Here is a 13,104-nt window from a genome sequence, read left to right on the forward strand (position 1 = left end):
GTAGGCAAAGGAGTAATGTTTGCCGGCGGGGGACGTGCGGCGATTAACCTGTGCGGTAGTGAAAAGGAGTTAAAAAGAAGGAAGTGTGCGGATGCGGAAAGAATGGAATAATTGTGGTAGGCTGCCGGCTGAGTAGTTTGGTGAATGTTTGGTGTGGGTCCGGCGCTGCCGATTGGATGGTGGTGCTGCAGTGTGAGTCAGATAAAAAAAAAAAAAAAACCAGGAGTAGGATCCAATGGGACTAACTGGCATGTATAGACGCGTGTAATGCAAAAGGGCTGTTTTTGGTAGCGTCTCTCACTTATGGCCATACCACCCTGAACACGCCAGATCTCATCCGATCTCGGAAGCCAAGCAGAGTAGGGTCTGGTTAGTACTTGGATGGGAGACCTCCTGGGAATACCAGGTGCTGTAAGCTTTTCTCACTTTTACTTTATACAGGGGGCGCTCCACTTCACGATTAATTTAAATCTATCACTCCCCTTCCATTTTACTATTTTATATATATATATATTTTTCTCTCATTCATAAAGGTAGCTTTTACACACCGTTTTACTCTAAATACTTCCTGGTAATTCTAGGTGCTGTAAGCTGTTCGTGCCTTTATTCCACCAGGGCGCGATCTTCTCACAAACTTGAAGACTGTCACTCCCCATTCACGTTTTACAACTTATTGTTAATGATAAAGAGACAGCTGTTTACACACAGTTTTAAACAAAGTACTGATATTATTCCTCTTCAACTGACCGCTTTGTTTTCTATGCAAAAACCACTTCGCCACAGAAGACTCGATATTATTGGCATAGCAAGTTCTGCTCTTCTCCTTTCAAAACTTGCTAAAAGCTGTATTTAAAAGAACAGATTGGCCGGGGTAATTCACACCCTTCAATGCCAGCTTAATGTTTAGGTTAGTGGGAATCACAGAGGAATTAGGGATGGAAACTTCTTTGCTGGTGGTAGAAGCGGTCTGGTGAATTTTTAGAGAGAAGAGGCCGTCGATGTTTGAATGTAGAAAATTGTTCTGGCTGCAGCCTGCAGTATGGACTTGTTGGTGTGTGTAGCTCCCAGTGTTCTGACAGCGCGACGTTTTGGGGAAGCATGTGATTCAGCAGCTACCAGTGGGCTTCGTGCGGCGGAGATTTTGTGGCTGTTAGCGGAGTTGATAACAGAGGGTCGTTAAGAGAAGCCTGCATGCAGTAGGCAAAGGAGTAATGTTTGCCGGCGGGGGACGTGCGGCGATTAACCTGTGCGGTAGTGAAAAGGAGTTAAAAAGAAGGAAGTGTGCGGATGCGGAAAGAATGGAATAATTGTGGTTGGCTGCTGGCTGAGTAGTTTGGTGAATGTTTGGTGTGGGTCCGGCGCTGCCGATTGGATGGTGGGGCTGCAGTGTGAGTCAGATAAAAAAAAAAAAAACCAGGAGTAGGATCCAATGGGACTAACTGGCATGTATAGACGCGTGTAATGCAAAAGGGGTGTTTTTGGTCACGTCTCTCGCTTATGGCCATACCACCCTAAACACGCCCGATCTCATCCGATCTCGGAAGCCAGGCAGGGTAGGGTCTGGTCAGTACTTGGATGGGAGACCTCCTGGGAATACCAGGTGCTGTAAGCTTTTCTCACTTTTACTTTATACAGGGGGCGCTCCACTTCACGATTAATTTAAATCTATCACTCCCCTTCCATTTTACTATTTTATATATATATATATATATATATATATATATATATATATATATGTATATATATATATATATATATATATGTATATATATATATATATATATATATATATATATATTTTTTTTTTTATTTTTTTTTTTTTCTCTCATTAATAAAGGTAGCTTTTACACACCGTTTTACTCTAAATACTTCCTGGTAATTCTAGGTGCTGTAAGCTGTTCGTGCCTTTATTCCACCAGGGCGCGATCTTCTCACAAACTTGAAAACTGTCACTCCCCATTCACGTTTTACAACTTATTGTTAATGATAAAGAGACAGCTTTTTACACACAGTTTTAAACAAAGTACTGATATTATTCCTCTTCAACTGACCGCTTTGTTTTCTATGCAAAAACCACTTCGCCACAGAAGACTCGATATTATTGGCATAGCAAGTTCTGCTCTTCTCCTTTCAAAACTTGCTAAAAGCTGTATTTAAAAGAACAGATTGGCCCTTCAATGCCAGCTTAATGTTTAGGTTAGTGGGAATCACAGAGGAATTAGGGATGGAAACTTCTTTGCTGGTGGTAGAAGCGGTCTGGTGAATTTTTAGAGAAAAGAGGCCGTCGATGTTTGAATGTAAAAAATTGTTCTGGCTGCAGCCTGCAGTATGGACTTGTTGGTGTGTGTAGCTCCCAGTGTTCTGACAGCGCGACGTTTTGGGGAAACATGTGATTCAGCAGCTACCAGTGGGCTTCGTGCGGCGGAGATTTTGTGGCTGTTAGCGGAGTTGATAACAGAGGGTCGTTAAGAGAAGCCTGCATGCAGTAGGCAAAGGAGTAATGTTTGCCGGCGGGGGACGTGCGGCGATTAACCTGTGCGGTAGTGAAAAGGAGTTAAAAAGAAGGAAGTGTGCGGATGCGGAAAGAATGGAATAATTGTGGTAGGCTGCCGGCTGAGTAGTTTGGTGAATGTTTGGTGTGGGTCCGGCGCTGCCGATTGGATGGTGGTGCTGCAGTGTGAGTCAGATAAAAAAAAAAAAAAAACCAGGAGTAGGATCCAATGGGACTAACTGGCATGTATAGACGCGTGTAATGCAAAAGGGCTGTTTTTGGTAGCGTCTCTCACTTATGGCCATACCACCCTGAACACGCCAGATCTCATCCGATCTCGGAAGTCAAGCAGGGTAGGGTCTGGTTAGTACTTGGATGGGAGACCTCCTGGGAATACCAGGTGCTGTAAGCTTTTCTCACTTTTACTTTATACAGGGGGCGCTCCACTTCACGATTAATTTAAATCTATCACTCCCCTTCCATTTTACTATTTTATATATATATATATTTTTCTCTCATTCATAAAGGTAGCTTTTACACACCGTTTTACTCTAAATACTTCCTGGTAATTCAAGGTGCTCTAAGCTGTTCGTGCCTTTATTCCACCAGGGCGCGATCTTCTCACAAACTTGAAGACTGTCACTCCCCATTCACGTTTTACAACTTATTGTTAATGATAAAGAGACAGCTTTTTACACACAGTTTTAAACAAAGTACTGATATTATTCCTCTTCAACTGACCGCTTTGTTTTCTATGCAAAAACCACTTCGCCACAGAAGACTCGATATTATTGGCATAGCAAGTTCTGCTCTTCTCCTTTCAAAACTTGCTAAAAGCTGTATTTAAAAGAACAGATTGGCCGGGGTAATTCACACCCTTCAATGCCAGCTTAATGTTTAGGTTAGTGGGAATCACAGAGGAATTAGGGATGGAAACTTCTTTGCTGGTGGTAGAAGCGGTCTGGTGAATTTTTAGAGAGAAGAGGCCGTCGATGTTTGAATGTAGAAAATTGTTCTGGCTGCAGCCTGCAGTATGGACTTGTTGGTGTGTGTAGCTCCCAGTGTTCTGACAGCGCGACGTTTTGGGGAAGCATGTGATTCAGCAGCTACCAGTGGGCTTCGTGCGGCGGAGATTTTGTGGCTGTTAGCGGAGTTGATAACAGAGGGTCGTTAAGAGAAGCCTGCATGCAGTAGGCAAAGGAGTAATGTTTGCCGGCGGGGGACGTGCGGCGATTAACCTGTGCGGTAGTGAAAAGGAGTTAAAAAGAAGGAAGTGTGCGGATGCGGAAAGAATGGAATAATTGTGGTAGGCTGCCGGCTGAGTAGTTTGGTGAATGTTTGGTGTGGGTCCGGCGCTGCCGATTGGATGGTGGGGCTGCAGTGTGAGTCAGATAAAAAAAAAAAAAAAACAGGAGTAGGATCCAATGGGACTAACTGGCATGTATAGACGCGTGTAATGCAAAAGGGGTGTTTTTGGTCACGTCTCTCGCTTACGGCCATACCACCCTAAACACGCCCGATCTCATCCGATCTCGGATGCCAAGCAGGGTAGGGTCTGGTCAGTACTTGGATGGGAGACCTCCTGGGAATACCAGGTGCTGTAAGCTTTTCTCACTTTTACTTTATACAGGGGGCGCTCCACTTCACGATTAATTTAAATCTATCACTCCCCTTCCATTTTACTATTTTATATATATATATATTTTTCTCTCATTCAAAAAGGCAGCTTTTAGAAACCGTTTTACTCTAAATACTTCCTGGTAATTCTAGGTGCTGTAAGCTGTTCGTGCCTTTATTCCACCAGGGCGCGATCTTCTCACAAACTTGAAGACTGTCACTCCCCATTCACGTTTTACAACTTATTGTTAATGATAAAGAGACAGCTTTTTACACACAGTTTTAAACAAAGTACTGATATTATTCCTCTTCAACTGACCGCTTTGTTTTCTATGCAAAAACCACTTCGCCACAGAAGACTCGATATTATTGGCATAGCAAGTTCTGCTCTTCTCCTTTCAAAACTTGCTAAAAGCTGTATTTAAAAGAACAGATTGTCCGGGGTAATTCACACCCTTCAATGCCAGCTTAATGTTTAGGTTAGTGGGAATCACAGAGGAATTAGGGATGGAAACTTCTTTGCTGGTGGTAGAAGCGGTCTGGTGAATTTTTAGAGAGAAGAGGCCGTCGATGTTTGAATGTAGAAAATTGTTCTGGCTGCAGCCTACAGTATGGACTTGTTGGTGTGTGTAGCTCCCAGTGTTCTGACAGCGCAACGTTTTGGGGAAGCATCTGATTCAGCAGCTACCAGTGGGCTTGGTGCGGCGGAGATTTTGTGGCTGTTAGCGGAGTTGATAACAGAGGGTCGTTAATAGAAGCCTGCATGCAGTAGGCAAAGGAGTAATGTTTGCCGGCGGGGGACGTGCGGCGATTAACCTGTGCGGTAGTGAAAAGGAGTTAAAAAGAAGGAAGTGTGCGGATGCGGAAAGAATGGAATAATTGTGGTAGGCTGCCGGCTGAGTAGTTTGGTGAATGTTTGGTGTGGGTCCGGCGCTGCCGATTGGATGGTGGGGCTGCAGTGTGAGTCAGATAAAAAAAAAAAAAACCAGGAGTAGGATCCAATGGGACTAACTGGCATGTATAGACGCGTGTAATGCAAAAGGGCTGTTTTTGGTCACGTCTCTCGCTTACGGCCATACCACCCTAAACACGCCCGATCTCATCCGATCTCGTAAGCCAAGCAGGGTAGGGTCTGGTCAGTACTTGGATGGGAGACCTCCTGGGAATACCAGGTGCTGTAAGCTTTTCTCACTTTTACTTTATACAGGGGGCGCTCCACTTCACGATTAATTTAAATCTATCACTCCCCTTCCATTTTACTATTTTATATATATATATATTTTTCTCTCATTCAAAAAGGCAGCTTTTAGAAACCGTTTTACTCTAAATACTTCCTGGTAATTCTAGGTGCTGTAAGCTGTTCGTGCCTTTATTCCACCAGGGCGCGATCTTCTCACAAACTTGAAGACTGTCACTCCCCATTCACGTTTTACAACTTATTGTTAATGATAAAGAGACAGCTTTTTACACACAGTTTTAAACAAAGTACTGATATTATTCCTCTTCAACTGACCGCTTTGTTTTCTATGCAAAAACCACTTCGCCACAGAAGACTCGATATTATTGGCATAGCAAGTTCTGCTCTTCTCCTTTCAAAACTTGCTAAAAGCTGTATTTAAAAGAACAGATTGTCCGGGGTAATTCACACCCTTCAATGCCAGCTTAATGTTTAGGTTAGTGGGAATCACAGAGGAATTAGGGATGGAAACTTCTTTGCTGGTGGTAGAAGCGGTCTGGTGAATTTTTAGAGAGAAGAGGCCGTCGATGTTTGAATGTAGAAAATTGTTCTGGCTGCAGCCTACAGTATGGACTTGTTGGTGTGTGTAGCTCCCAGTGTTCTGACAGCGCAATGTTTTGGGGAAGCATCTGATTCAGCAGCTACCAGTGGGCTTGGTGCGGCGGAGATTTTGTGGCTGTTAGCGGAGTTGATAACAGAGGGTCGTTAATAGAAGCCTGCATGCAGTAGGCAAAGGAGTAATGTTTGCCGGCGGGGGACGTGCGGCGATTAACCTGTGCGGTAGTGAAAAGGAGTTAAAAAGAAGGAAGTGTGCGGATGCGGAAAGAATGGAATAATTGTGGTAGGCTGCCGGCTGAGTAGTTTGGTGAATGTTTGGTGTGGGTCCGGCGCTGCCGATTGGATGGTGGTGCTGCAGTGTGAGTCAGATAAAAAAAAAAAAAAAACCAGGAGTAGGATCCAATGGGACTAACTGGCATGTATAGACGCGTGTAATGCAAAAGGGCTGTTTTTGGTAGCGTCTCTCACTTATGGCCATACCACCCTGAACACGCCAGATCTCATCCGATCTCGGAAGCCAAGCAGGGTAGGGTCTGGTTAGTACTTGGATGGGAGACCTCCTGGGAATACCAGGTGCTGTAAGCTTTTCTCACTTTTACTTTATACAGGGGGCGCTCCACTTCACGATTAATTTAAATCTATCACTCCCCTTCCATTTTACTATTTTATATATATATATATTTTTCTCTCATTCATAAAGGTAGCTTTTACACACCGTTTTACTCTAAATACTTCCTGGTAATTCTAGGTGCTGTAAGCTGTTCGTGCCTTTATTCCACCAGGGCGCGATCTTCTCACAAACTTGAAGACTGTCACTCCCCATTCACGTTTTACAACTTATTGTTAATGATAAAGAGACAGCTTTTTACACACAGTTTTAAACAAAGTACTGATATTATTCCTCTTCAACTGACCGCTTTGTTTTCTATGCAAAAACCACTTCGCCACAGAAGACTCGATATTATTGGCATAGCAAGTTCTGCTCTTCTCCTTTCAAAACTTGCTAAAAGCTGTATTTAAAAGAACAGATTGGCCGGGGTAATTCACACCCTTCAATGCCAGCTTAATGTTTAGGTTAGTGGGAATCACAGAGGAATTAGGGATGGAAACTTCTTTGCTGGTGGTAGAAGCGGTCTGGTGAATTTTTAGAGAGAAGAGGCCGTCGATGTTTGAATGTAGAAAATTGTTCTGGCTGCAGCCTGCAGTATGGACTTGTTGGTGTGTGTAGCTCCCAGTGTTCTGACAGCGCGACGTTTTGGGGAAGCATGTGATTCAGCAGCTACCAGTGGGCTTCGTGCGGCGGAGATTTTGTGGCTGTTAGCGGAGTTGATAACAGAGGGTCGTTAAGAGAAGCCTGCATGCAGTAGGCAAAGGAGTAATGTTTGCCGGCGGGGGACGTGCGGCGATTAACCTGTGCGGTAGTGAAAAGGAGTTAAAAAGAAGGAAGTGTGCGGATGCGGAAAGAATGGAATAATTGTGGTAGGCTGCTGGCTGAGTAGTTTGGTGAATGTTTGGTGTGGGTCCGGCGCTGCCGATTGGATGGTGGGGCTGCAGTGTGAGTCAGATAAAAAAAAAAAAAAGAACATTAGTAGGATCCAATGGGACCAACTGGCATGTATAGAGGCGTGTAATGCAAAAGGGCTGTTTTTGGTTGCATCTCTCGCTTACGGCCATACCACCCTGAACACGCCCGATCTCGTCTGATCTTGGAAGCTAAGCAGGGTAGGGTCTGGTTAGTACTTGGATGGGAGACCACCTGGGAATTCCAGGTGCTGTAAGCTTTTCTCACTTTTACTTCATACAGGGGGCGCTCCACTTCACGATTAATTTAAATCTATCACTCCCCTTCCATTTTACTATTTTATATATATATATATTTTTCTCTCATTCATAAAGGCAGCTTTTACACACCGTTTTACTCTAAATACTTCCTGGTAATTCTAGGTGCTGTAAGCTGTTCGTGCCTTTATTCCACCAGGGCGCGATCTTCTCACAAACTTGAAGACTGTCACTCCCCATTCACGTTTTACAACTTATTGTTAATGATAAAGAGACAGCTTTTTACACACAGTTTTAAACAAAGTACTGATATTATTCCTCTTCAACTGACCGCTTTGTTTTCTATGCAAAAACCACTTTGCCACAGAAGACTCGATATTATTGGCATAGCAAGTTCTGCTCTTCTCCTTTCAAAACTTGCTAAAAGCTGTATTTAAAAGAACAGATTGGCCGGGGTAATTCACACCCTTCAATGCCAGCTTAATGTTTAGGTTAGTGGGAATCACAGAGGAATTAGGGATGGAAACTTCTTTGCTGGTGGTAGAAGCGGTCTGGTGAATTTTTAGAGAAAAGAGGCCGTCGATGTTTGAATGTAAAAAATTGTTCTGGCTGCAGCCTGCAGTATGGACTTGTTGGTGTGTGTAGCTCCCAGTGTTCTGACAGCGCGACGTTTTGGGGAAGCATGTGATTCAGCAGCTACCAGTGGGCTTCGTGCGGCGGAGATTTTGTGGCTGTTAGCGGAGTTGATAACAGAGGGTCGTTAAGAGAAGCCTGCATGCAGTAGGCAAAGGAGTAATGTTTGCCGGCGGGGGACGTGCGGCGATTAACCTGTGCGGTAGTGAAAAGGAGTTAAAAAGAAGGAAGTGTGCGGATGCGGAAAGAATGGAATAATTGTGGTAGGCTGCCGGCTGAGTAGTTTGGTGAATGTTTGGTGTGGGTCCGGCGCTGCCGATTGGATGGTGGTGCTGCAGTGTGAGTCAGATAAAAAAAAAAAAAAAACCAGGAGTAGGATCCAATGGGACTAACTGGCATGTATAGACGCGTGTAATGCAAAAGGGCTGTTTTTGGTAGCGTCTCTCACTTATGGCCATACCACCCTGAACACGCCAGATCTCATCCGATCTCGGAAGCCAAGCAGGGTAGGGTCTGGTTAGTACTTGGATGGGAGACCTCCTGGGAATACCAGGTTCTTAAAGCTTTTCTCACTTTTACTTTATACAGGGGGCGCTCCACTTCACGATTAATTTAAATCTATCACTCCCCTTCCATTTTACTATTTTATATATATATATATTTTTCTCTCATTCATAAAGGTAGCTTTTACACACCGTTTTACTCTAAATACTTCCTGGTAATTCAAGGTGCTCTAAGCTGTTCGTGCCTTTATTCCACCAGGGCGCGATCTTCTCACAAACTTGAAGACTGTCACTCCCCATTCACGTTTTACAACTTATTGTTAATGATAAAGAGACAGCTTTTTACACACAGTTTTAAACAAAGTACTGATATTATTCCTCTTCAACTGACCGCTTTGTTTTCTATGCAAAAACCACTTCGCCACAGAAGACTCGATATTATTGGCATAGCAAGTTCTGCTCTTCTCCTTTCAAAACTTGCTAAAAGCTGTATTTAAAAGAACAGATTGGCCGGGGTAATTCACACCCTTCAATGCCAGCTTAATGTTTAGGTTAGTGGGAATCACAGAGGAATTAGGGATGGAAACTTCTTTGCTGGTGGTAGAAGCGGTCTGGTGAATTTTTAGAGAGAAGAGGCCGTCGATGTTTGAATGTAGAAAATTGTTCTGGCTGCAGCCTGCAGTATGGACTTGTTGGTGTGTGTAGCTCCCAGTGTTCTGACAGCGCGACGTTTTGGGGAAGCATGTGATTCAGCAGCTACCAGTGGGCTTCGTGCGGCGGAGATTTTGTGGCTGTTAGCGGAGTTGATAACAGAGGGTCGTTAAGAGAAGCCTGCATGCAGTAGGCAAAGGAGTAATGTTTGCCGGCGGGGGACGTGCGGCGATTAACCTGTGCGGTAGTGAAAAGGAGTTAAAAAGAAGGAAGTGTGCGGATGCGGAAAGAATGGAATAATTGTGGTAGGCTGCCGGCTGAGTAGTTTGGTGAATGTTTGGTGTGGGTCCGGCGCTGCCGATTGGATGGTGGGGCTGTAGTGTGAGTCAGATAAAAAAAAAAAAAAGAACATTAGTAGGATCCAATGGGACCAACTGGCATGTATAGAGGCGTGTAACGCAAAAGGGCTGTTTTTGGTAGCATCTCTCGCTTACGGCCATACCACCCTAAACACGCCCGATCTCATCCGATCTCGGAAGCCAAGCAGGGTAGGGTCTGGTCAGTACTTGGATGGGAGACCTCCTGGGAATACCAGGTGCTGTAAGCTTTTCTCACTTTTACTTTATACAGGGGGCGCTCCACTTCACGATTAATTTAAATCTATCACTCCCCTTCCATTTTACTAATTTATATATATATATTTTTTTCTCTCATTCATAAAGGCAGCTTTTACACACGTTTTACTCTAAATACTGCCTGGTAATTCTAGGTGCTGTAAGCTGTTCGTGCCTTTATTCCACCAGGGCGCGATCTTCTCACAAACTTGAAGACTGTCACTCCCCATTCACGTTTTACAACTTATTGTTAATGATAAAGAGACAGCTTTTTACACACAGTTTTAAACAAAGTACTGATATTATTCCTCTTCAACTGACCGCTTTGTTTTCTATGCAAAAACCACTTCGCCACAGAAGACTCGATATTATTGGCATAGCAAGTTCTGCTCTTCTCCTTTCAAAACTTGCTAAAAGCTGTATTTAAAAGAACAGATTGGCCGGGGTAATTCACACCCTTCAATGCCAGCTTAATGTTTAGGTTAGTGGGAATCACAGAGGAATTAGGGATGGAAACTTCTTTGCTGGTGGTAGAAGCGGTCTGGTGAATTTTTAGAGAGAAGAGGCCGTCGATGTTTGAATGCAGAAAATTGTTCTGGCTGCAGCCTGCAGTATGGACTTGTTGGTGTGTGTAGCTCCCAGTGTTCTGACAGCGCGATGTTTTGGGGAAGCATCTGATTCAGCAGCTACCAGTGGGCTTGGTGCGGCGGAGATTTTGTGGCTGTTAGCGGAGTTGATAACAGAGGGTCGTTAATAGAAGCCTGCATGCAGTAGGCAAAGGAGTAATGTTTGCCGGCGGGGGACGTGCGGCGATTAACCTGTGCGGTAGTGAAAAGGAGTTAAAAAGAAGGAAGTGTGCGGATGCGGAAAGAATGGAATAATTGTGGTAGGCTGCCGGCTGAGTAGTTTGGTGAATGTTTGGTGTGGGTCCGGCGCTGCCGATTGGATGGTGGGGCTGCAGTGTGAGTCAGATAAAAAAAAAAAAAAGAACATTAGTAGTATCCAATGGGACTAACTGGCATGTATACACGCGTGTAATGCAAAAGGGCTGTTTTTGGTCACGTCTCTCGCTTACGGCCATACCACCCTGAACACGCCCGATCTCATCCGATCTCGGAAGCCAAGCAGGGTAGGGTCTGGTCAGTACTTGGATGGGAGACCTCCTGGGAATACCAGGTGCTGTAAGCTTTTCTCACTTTTACTTTATACAGGGGGCGCTCCACTTCACGATTAATTTAAATCTATCACTCCCCTTCCATTTTACTATTTTATATATATCTATATTTTTCTCTCATTCATAAAGGCAGCTTTTACACACCATTTTACTCTAAATACTTCCTGGTAATTCTAGGTGCTGTAAGCTGTTCGTGCCTTTATTCCACCAGGGCGCGATCTTCTCACAAACTTGAAGACTGTCACTCCCCATTCACGTTTTACAACTTATTGTTAATGATAAAGAGACAGCTTTTTACACACAGTTTTAAACAAAGTACTGATATTATTCCTCTTCAACTGACCGCTTTGTTTTCTATGCAAAAACCACTTCGCCACAGAAGACTCGATATTATTGGCATAGCAAGTTCTGCTCTTCTCCTTTCAAAACTTGCTAAAAGCTGTATTTAAAAGAACAGATTGGCCGGGGTAATTCACACCCTTCAATGCCAGCTTAATGTTTAGGTTAGTGGGAATCACAGAGGAATTAGGGATGGAAACTTCTTTGCTGGTGGTAGAAGCGGTCTGGTGAATTTTTAGAGAGAAGAGGCCGTCGATGTTTGAATGTAGAAAATTGTTCTGGCTGCAGCCTGCAGTATGGACTTGTTCGTGTGTGTAGCTCCCAGTGTTCTGACAGCGCGACGTTTTGGGGAAGCATGTGATTCAGCAGCTACCAGTGGGCTTCGTGCGGCGGAGATTTTGTGGCTGTTAGCGGAGTTGATAACAGAGGGTCGTTAAGAGAAGCCTGCATGCAGTAGGCAAAGGAGTAATGTTTGCCGGCGGGGGACGTGCGGCGATTAACCTGTGCGGTAGTGAAAAGGAGTTAAAAAGAAGGAAGTGTGCGGATGCGGAAAGAATGGAATAATTGTGGTAGGCTGCCGGCTGAGTAGTTTGGTGAATGTTTGGTGTGGGTCCGGCGTTGCCGATTGGATGGTGGGGCTGCAGTGTGAGTCACATAAAAAAAAAAAAAAAAACCAGGAGTAGGATCCAATGGGACCAACTGGCATGTATAGAGGCGTGTAATGCAAAAGGGCTGTTTTTGGTAGCGTCTCTCGCTTATGGCCATACCACCCTGAACACGCCCGATCTCGTCTGATCTCGGGAGCTAAGCAGCGTAGGGTCTGGTCAGTACTTGGATGGGAGACCTCCTGGGAATACCAGGTGCTGTAAGCTTTTCTTACTTTTACTTTATACAGGGGGCGCTCCACTTCACGATTAATTTAAATCTATCACTCCCCTTCCATTTTACTATTTTATATATATCTATATATTTTTCTCTCATTCATAAAGGCAGCTTTTACACACCATTTTACTCTAAATACTTCCTGGTAATTCTAGGTGCTGTAAGCTGTTCGTGCCTTTATTCCACCAGGGCGCGATCTTCTCACAAACTTGAAGACTGTCACTCCCCATTCACGTTTTACAACTTATTGTTAATGATAAAGAGACAGCTTTTTACACACAGTTTTAAACAAAGTACTGATATTATTCCTCTTCAACTGACCGCTTTGTTTTCTATGCAAAAACCACTTCGCCACAGAAGACTCGATATTATTGGCATAGCAAGTTCTGCTCTTCTCCTTTCAAAACTTGCTAAAAGCTGTATTTAAAAGAACAGATTGGCCGGGGTAATTCACACCCTTCAATGCCAGATTAATGTTTAGGTTAGTGGGAATCACAGAGGAATTAGGGATGGAAACTTCTTTGCTGGTGGTAGAAGCGGTCTGGTGAATTTTTAGAGAGAAGAGGCCGTCGATGTTTGAATGTAGAAAATTGTTCTGGCTGCAGCCTGCAGTATGGACTTGTTCG

The 13,104-nt window shown here is 44.1% G+C and overlaps 10 non-coding genes and 1 pseudogene across 10 annotated transcripts; all 11 read left to right on the forward strand.

Annotated features, from left to right (window-relative positions):
* The first annotated feature begins 299 nt into the window (after positions 1-299).
* Positions 300-418, forward strand: LOC125737153 (5S ribosomal RNA). The gene has a single exon (XR_007396419.1). It is a non-coding gene; the product is annotated as a 5S ribosomal RNA (ribosomal RNA).
* Positions 419-1,493: 1,075 nt separating this feature from the next.
* Positions 1,494-1,612, forward strand: LOC125737072 (5S ribosomal RNA). The gene has a single exon (XR_007396338.1). It is a non-coding gene; the product is annotated as a 5S ribosomal RNA (ribosomal RNA).
* A 1,172-nt stretch (positions 1,613-2,784) lies between these two features.
* On the forward strand, positions 2,785-2,903 carry LOC125735199 (5S ribosomal RNA). The gene has a single exon (XR_007394498.1). It is a non-coding gene; the product is annotated as a 5S ribosomal RNA (ribosomal RNA).
* A 1,076-nt stretch (positions 2,904-3,979) lies between these two features.
* LOC125736010 (5S ribosomal RNA) lies at positions 3,980-4,098 on the forward strand. Its single transcript, XR_007395293.1, has one exon. It is a non-coding gene; the product is annotated as a 5S ribosomal RNA (ribosomal RNA).
* A 1,075-nt stretch (positions 4,099-5,173) lies between these two features.
* LOC125736451 (5S ribosomal RNA) lies at positions 5,174-5,292 on the forward strand. Its single transcript, XR_007395729.1, has one exon. It is a non-coding gene; the product is annotated as a 5S ribosomal RNA (ribosomal RNA).
* A 1,077-nt stretch (positions 5,293-6,369) lies between these two features.
* On the forward strand, positions 6,370-6,488 carry LOC125735842 (5S ribosomal RNA). Its single transcript, XR_007395128.1, has one exon. It is a non-coding gene; the product is annotated as a 5S ribosomal RNA (ribosomal RNA).
* Positions 6,489-7,565: 1,077 nt separating this feature from the next.
* Positions 7,566-7,684, forward strand: LOC125733580 (5S ribosomal RNA). Its single transcript, XR_007392920.1, has one exon. It is a non-coding gene; the product is annotated as a 5S ribosomal RNA (ribosomal RNA).
* A 1,077-nt stretch (positions 7,685-8,761) lies between these two features.
* Positions 8,762-8,880, forward strand: LOC125731781 (5S ribosomal RNA; annotated as a pseudogene).
* Positions 8,881-9,957: 1,077 nt separating this feature from the next.
* Positions 9,958-10,076, forward strand: LOC125734407 (5S ribosomal RNA). Its single transcript, XR_007393720.1, has one exon. It is a non-coding gene; the product is annotated as a 5S ribosomal RNA (ribosomal RNA).
* Positions 10,077-11,152: 1,076 nt separating this feature from the next.
* Positions 11,153-11,271, forward strand: LOC125732861 (5S ribosomal RNA). The gene has a single exon (XR_007392225.1). It is a non-coding gene; the product is annotated as a 5S ribosomal RNA (ribosomal RNA).
* A 1,078-nt stretch (positions 11,272-12,349) lies between these two features.
* Positions 12,350-12,468, forward strand: LOC125736521 (5S ribosomal RNA). Its single transcript, XR_007395799.1, has one exon. It is a non-coding gene; the product is annotated as a 5S ribosomal RNA (ribosomal RNA).
* The last annotated feature ends 636 nt before the right edge of the window (positions 12,469-13,104 follow it).

The sequence above is a fragment of the Brienomyrus brachyistius genome, chromosome 2, assembly GCF_023856365.1.
Source record: "Brienomyrus brachyistius isolate T26 chromosome 2, BBRACH_0.4, whole genome shotgun sequence".
Taxonomy (NCBI): domain Eukaryota; kingdom Metazoa; phylum Chordata; class Actinopteri; order Osteoglossiformes; family Mormyridae; genus Brienomyrus; species Brienomyrus brachyistius.